The sequence below is a fragment of the Pteropus medius genome, unplaced genomic scaffold (genome assembly GCF_902729225.1).
Source record: "Pteropus medius unplaced genomic scaffold, Ma_sr-lr_union100, whole genome shotgun sequence".
In the NCBI taxonomy this organism is placed as follows: domain Eukaryota; kingdom Metazoa; phylum Chordata; class Mammalia; order Chiroptera; family Pteropodidae; genus Pteropus; species Pteropus medius.
The window spans coordinates 349,781-357,348 of record NW_024345481.1 but is presented as its reverse complement, the minus strand read 5'-3'; the positions used below and the strand labels follow the sequence as shown (position 1 = coordinate 357,348).

Genomic DNA, 7,568 nt, shown 5'->3' with positions numbered 1-7,568 from the left:
ACTTAGTTTTCACACACCATCATTAAAAATTCAAAGAGTTTCTGTTTTGATTCAAATCCTTCAAACAATGTTTGTTCTATGAAAACATGAAAAGCAAAACCTAAAAGACCAATGAGACAGGAAAAGTATAAGAGGATAACGATGGGGCCAGTAGTACTTGAAAAAAAAAAAATTATTTAGAAAACTTTATTCCTTCTAGAGAAATCCTCAAAACACAATGCTATTTTGTTTTTTACCTCAAATTAATATAAACAACTTTGAATCCAACATCTTTCCTCCCAAACCATCCCGGCTATCTACATCAAAAACCTACAAGTAAACATTGGCTTTTTTCTACCTTAATTTTGATGATCAGTTGATTTTGTCAAAAAGCAAAATTCTACCAAGTAAATTTGAAGATCTAATTGGCTTTATTAAGGGATTCATGAATCAGGCAGCATCCCATCCAGCAAATTGGAGGTTGCTCCAAGAGTTTGTACAAAATTGAAGGTTTTTATGGGAAGAAGGGTACAGAGCATTATTAGCAAAAGAAAAGAAAGGGTTATGTTTAGACCAGGACATCTTTTGGGGGAAAAAGATTTATCATTTAGGTTATCTCTTTTTCCTTTGGATGGAGAGGGCTCATGTGACAAATTACCTTACTGGTGCTTGACCAGAAAATTCTAGACTGCTTGATTAGGAATATATTTCTGGGAGAGGTTGAAACTGCAATTAAATCAGGTAGTAAATGTAGATATCATGGGCTTTAACACAAGTGGCGGTGTTTGGGGCCTGTGGGTTTCTCTCTAACCATCTTAAATAATGGTCTAAATTATTTTAACTTTTCATTCCTTCATATAAAATAAAAATTCTTTGAATATAATTCATATTTGACCCTGGTTTCTCTCATCCATCTTATCTCCTGGCAAAACCCCTTCATTGTATTCCTGTGGTAACACCATACTCTCTCGTGTGTCCATGCTCTCACAAAACAAGCTGCCTTCCCAGGGAGAGATCCTTCTGGTTTGCACCAGACTAATTTCATACTTGTCCATCAAGACTGCTCAAGCATCGTCTCTTACTTACAGTTCTGTTTCCAATATCCCTGGGGTTAATTTTGCCTATACTGCATATGCTCCCAAAGCACCATGAATAACTCTCTATCTTTGCTGTTTTAATCACCAGTTCTTTGCCTCTTCTCTAGGGATAAGATTCTGTTTAACTTCTCTTCATATCTCTAGTATCTATCATGAATTTTGACATATAGTGAAAGAGATGTGTTAGTATTTGCAAAATAAATGCCTGACCCTTTAATGAACTAACTAAGCGAATGAATAAATGAATGCACACGGTGCTAGAGTTACAGTGAATGCTAGGCAAATTTCCAGCATAAAGGATATATGAATAAGGCTAATTAAGCTAGGTTAACTTTTTATTTTTTGTTTGAAAGATCTGCAATATGTAGAGTATGAGACATATAAAAAAGTAGGAAGAAACTAAGGAAACAATTCATTGTCAAAGATAAAAATCTAGTATGTTGAATTAGACCCCCAAATGACAGATGCTGAAATTATAAGACAGTAATTAAAATAATTATGACATTTTTGGTTTACATCCAGTTTCCTAACATAATACTTAAGAGTACCCCCTTCACTTTCAACAGTATTCTGATCTGAACAGGAATTTACATGATCATTCTACTTGTGAAGATTTCACATGTTTTATCTCATTTGAATTTTACCAAGGATTGTGAATCAGAAATCATCATCCCTATTTTACAGATGATAAAACTTACCTCAGTGAGCTTGAAAATTAGCCCAAATCGCATGTCTAGAAAGAAACTGTTTCTGTTCTAATATAGAGCATTTGATTCAAAGTCTCAACTTTACCCATGATAAGCATCACTACGTCATATAACTCTTAGATTTGCATGCATCTCTTTTACCTTTGCATGAAGTGTAAATAAGCAAATGATTGTTCTACTTAATTTTAAAAAGTATCATTTCCAAGATCTAGCATGGTTTTCTCTGTGAACTTAGATCTATTGGTACAGTTTACATTCTTCTGATCTGCTTCCCATGTAGAATTTGAGCTGTTTTTCAGATCTAGTCATTGATCATTTTTATTTTTTCTGAATTTAATATCACATACAAAGAATTTTCATTTGCATGTATCGGATGGTAGTCTCCATCAAAGCAGACATACTCTCACCTAAATCAAAGTCACTTTCCAACCAAAGCTTTGGAAAAAATTAAATTAATTCAAAAGCAACAGAAAATTAAACATTCTGCTACAGTAACAGCATAAAAAGTATTAAAAGTATGTCACTGGAAACTGGGAGTAAAAAAGAGAAAATATTCCACACTTTTTTCCATTTTTTATCACAATCACAGGAATGAACATTTTTTATTCATTGATATTTATGCAAGTTACATGTCCAATTTACACTCAAAATTCTAAGGATTCAGTATATTGTAATCAGGAATCAGATGGAGATAAAAATATTGTTTAAAAATCACCAGCAGACATGCCTTTGAGGAAGCATTCAATTTGCCGTGATGATGGCAATGAATTCTCTGAGCAATAAGTTGCAATTCATCTCGCTTCTGCTTTTCTACAAAGTTAAACCCTTATAGGAGGCATTAGATGAATAGATTCAACAGGAAATCAACTCTAAATAGCTTTCTAAAAGTATTATAATTTCTACTGTCAGTATAATTTTGTGATCCATATAAAACTGGGGGATAAGAAGCTCGCTTATAATGTGAATTGTCCCCGTAACTGAAGATTAATTACCAGCAATGATTTTTGGCAGGATAAAAGTTTTTCTTGCTTGCTTGCTTCCCTAACATAACCACATTTTATTCAAACTTTACTGAATTTAGTTATGCCTTTCGAACAGAGTATATGGAACAAAATCCTCTGTTTCCTGCTGGCTGTTAAAGTAGAATTTTGTTGTCGTTATTTTCAGTTGTTTTCCTCCTCATTTCTGCAGTATCACGCTGTAGATTTCCAGGCCTCATCTGGCAAAAGATTTCTTAATCTAGATTTAAGAAACAATCTTATTAGTTATTCTTCCCCTAATTTCTCATAATAAGCTTCTCGTTTCTCATTTAAAATGAATCCCGCATTGGTGTTGTATCTAAAAACTAAATGCCAAAACAAGCTCAAGGTCACATAGATTTTCTTCTATATTTTCTTTTCCTAAGATGTGGAACAGGGCCAAGGTGTTGTTTCTCATTTCTTCTATTCAAAATTTCATTGCAAATCCTATTTGGTATTGTAATATTTTACTTTTAGATCTACAGTACATTTTGAGTTAATTTTTGTATATGATGTATGTGACAAGGTTTTGTTTTGTTTTGCATATGGATGTCTGTCAGTACCACTTGAAAAACTATCCTGTCTTCATTGAATTGTATTTACATCATTATTAAAAATCAGTTGGCTACATTCATGTGAATCTATTTCTGATCTCTCTATTTTGATCTACTCATGTATGTATTTACTAACTCCAATTTCTCGAATACTACACTGTCTCAATTAATGCATTATAATAAGTACTTAAATCAGGTAATGTGAGTTCTGCTTGAGTGCTGAAATCAGTCACATGAGTTTAGAATTATTTTGGCTATTTCTTTTGCCTTTCCAATGTACTTTAAGATTACCATGTCAATATCTACAAAAAAAGATTGCTTGGATTTTTATTGACATTGCTTTAATTTTATAGATCAAATCGGGGGGAAATAATATATTAACAATACATGATCTTAAACCCATAACCCAATATATCCATTTATTTTTATCTTTTTTATATTATAGTTTTATGCATGCAGATTCTGCATATAATTTGTTAAATTTATAGCTAACTACTTTATTTTTTGTGTTATTATAAATGGTATTGATTTTTAAATTTTAGATTTCAATTTTTCATTTTTCAATTTTGATATATAAGAATATAAATAATTGACTTTTCAATATTGACACTGTATCTTGGGACCTTGCTAAACTCATGTAATTCCAAGATTCTTTTTTGGTTGTTGTTGATTACTTTGGATTTTCTACGCATATGAATACATTTTCTGTTAATGAGATAGTTTTCTTTCTTTACAATCTGTATATCTTTTACTTATTTTTCTTGCCTTATTGCACTAGCTTGGATTTACAATGAAATTTTGAATAGGAGAGATGAGAGACCACACTTTTGCCCTGTTCCACATCTTAGGAAAGCATTCATTATCTTACCATTAAGTGTGATGTTAGCTACAGATTTTTTGATAGATTTCCTGTTAGGTTAGAAAAAGTTCTTTAAGCAAAATGATTATGATATAGCTCAGAAATTTATTTATCTCAGATAGGGATGTTTTGAAGTCTACTTTGTCTAAAATTAATTATCTACTCTAATCTTTCATTTGGTTAATATTTATATGGTATGTCTTTCTCCATTCCTTTACTTCAAATGTATCTAAATCCTTATTTTCAAGTGAGTTCTTATAGGTAGCATGCAATTGAATCTTGCTTTTATATCTGATCTAATAATCTCTGTCTTTTAACTGGTGTGTTTGAACCATTTTCATTTAAAATGATTATAAATAGAGTTGAATTGAAATCTACCACCTGGCTATTTTCTTCTCTTTTGTTACTATTGTTTTGATTTTCCAGGCTTTTTGGGATACATTTTAACTTTATGGTGTTATAGATGTTGAGCTTATAATTTTTTTGTTTGCTTGCTATTTTAATTGTCCAGTTTTTATTTTTATTTATTTATTTTTTTAGGCGAGGCAACCTTTGGTTGACTTCACAGATTACAAGAACCTTGTCAGCTTACAATCCTTTATTTTTTATGCCTATAGCACCTGGTCTTCCTAGGTGGTCTTCCATCCAAGTACTAACCAGGCCCAACCCTGCTTAGCTTCCAAGATCAGATGAGATCAGGCTTGTTCAGGGTAGCATGGCTGTAGACTAATTGTCCTGATTTTTAAATATAGGATATTTAGGGTGATTTCAAATTATGTTGCAGCCAGTTGAGCCAATATATTACAATATGAGAATAGTTCTTTTTATGAATCAAACCAATAAGAAAAATAGACATGATTTATCATTGTTATTGAACTATTATTAGGTATTTTAATCTGACTGCTGACATGATTTTATTACAGTTTTGTCTCTCTCAAAATCTAAGGTATTTTTCCGTATTCTTCCTCTTCAGAAGATAATTTAAACATTCAATTTGAATGCTTAAATTAGTATCCAGTTGTTTATTCATTCTTTCTCAAGCCACAGTCATTACCTGGTTTCCGTAACATTATAGAGCTCGTAGAAAAGCAGAGTAATGGAAAGCACAGATTCTGGAGACAGACTGTTGCATTCACGTTTGGGTTCAGTCAAATTATTCGCAGTACAATCTTGTTCAAATCACTGTATCTTAATGTATTACCTTTGTCATCTGTATAATAGGATGATAATATCAGTACTCTAGAGTTTTCTATCAGTTAGGGTTTTTTTTAATGTAGCTCTTATATAAAACCTAATATGCGTTTGTTAAGAAAAACTTTGATCAATTCTGTCATCCTTATATCAAACTCATAAGACAGACAGTTTTGCAATTAATTACTTCTTACAAATGAGAATATATTGAGTCAGAGTATATTTAATATTCTTGAGGTTGAACAGCATTTGGTGCCAGAGACATTACCTTAATTCAAACTGCAAGAACACGTTAAATATTTAAATGGACGTTTCGCTGTTAAAAAAATGCTGTTACATCATTTGCTATCATTAAGGCTTTTACTGAAAAGTATTTTAATTTCATAGATAATAAAATTGAGTGAGCCACTGGGGGAAAAAAAGAGAGCTCTGAGTTTCTGGCTTAATTTTTACAATTATATTTATGTAACGTAGATGCTAACTTTGTTGTGTATAATAAGATGTTTATGGTAAAAAAGAATATCATTAAAATGCACTTAAGCCCAAATATCCTAATCCTAGTGAATTATAAACATGGCTGAAAAATTCACGATTGTTTCATGAATAATAATTATAACAATTACTTTGAATCTCCATTGTTCATGTTTTGCAAGAAAAGTCTCATGGCATTTTATTATATAAAACTTTTTTAAAAAAAAAAAAGAACAGGAAAGAGTTGAACTTTACCACTTGCATTAAAATCTAGTGAAATCATTTTATTAGACTATGAAATCCAAAGTTTTCATTGTAATTTTGTCCTTTAATTTTAGAAATTCTAAAGGAGCAGGAATCTTTGAAGAGAAATCAGTTTTTCTGCTAAGGTATTATTTACACTTTAGGCAAGAAAACATAAAATTGTAATTTGGTCTTTTGTTTCTCCACCTTCCAACAAAAGTTTAAAAAGCTTTATATATTCTTGGGTAGCTTTATTCTTCTATGCTCAGAAATTCTTTTACTCTTCTCAAAGTTATGACTCATCACTGTACAATGGACTCACAAATATTCATTCAGAAAAAATATTCATTTTCTACTATATGCCAGATATACTTCTTGGTATTAGAAATGTTGTACAGAAAAGCATATAAAATCCCACCCTCATGAATCTTTATTTAAGCATGCGGGGGCGGGAGCAGAGTAAGCAATTTAACCACTAAGTGGAATATCACAGAAGTCTCACTCCGCTTCACAAGAAACAGAGAAGTCATCTGAAAGGAATAGCCCCACTTCCATTTACATCTACCCATTCCTCTTTCTGTCCTAAAGAATCTGGTGACCTTCCTATCGTTTAAGGCCTATCTCATCTTCTGTATTTTCATACAACTCACCCTTCTCACTGTCCAATCTCTGTCTTATCACTTTTAAGCCCTTTCTCTCTACCGGCTGCTTTCTAGCAGAATGCCAATCTCAACATTTTAGAATCCAAACTTGTGTGTGGGAGTAGGGGTGAGTGACCCACAAATACGCTCACTATATCTATTTCCTCACTTTCCACTGACTACCATAAATATGGCTTTTGGTCTCTAAAATGTTCTTGGGATTAAAATGCTCTCCCCGAGTCGGCAATTATATATGAATGGGAACGTCTAAAGGGGAATTTATAAATTTTGTATTTATTATTTGTTCTGTTAACAGCATTTAACATTGTCGTTTATTCATTCTTTCTCAAGCCACAGTCATTACCTGGTTTCCATAATACCACACACTCTTAGATTTATCCTATGTCTCTGGTTATTTTAAATCAATATCCGTCCTTACTGTTTCTCTTCACTTGGAAGTCTTTCAGGCATCTCAACAACTACAACAAACTGTAAAAATAATGTGTTTCTCCTTGTTCCCACCCTCTATTATTTCCTCTATCACTTAATGGCATATCCAACAAATTTCCAAAACCAAAAATTAAGGAATAACCTTTAAATTCTTTTCTTTTGAAAAAGATCTGCAATCAATTGCAAAGTCTCATCAAATTTTATACTTAATTGTTTATCAGTCCAATCCTCTTCTGCCCATCTTTACTGCTAGAATCATAGTAAAACCCAAAATGATCTTTGATCTACAGCAGTCAACATTATTTAAAAAATCTTAGCATCTTCTATGGTTTAGACATTGTTCTAGGTGCTGGTGAC

The 7,568-nt window shown here is 32.0% G+C and overlaps 1 pseudogene; it reads right to left on the bottom strand.

The window, feature by feature from the left end:
• Nucleotides 1-4,823: 4,823 nt before the first annotated feature.
• On the bottom strand, nt 4,824-4,942 carry LOC120611459 (uncharacterized; annotated as a pseudogene).
• Nucleotides 4,943-7,568: the final 2,626 nt, after the last annotated feature.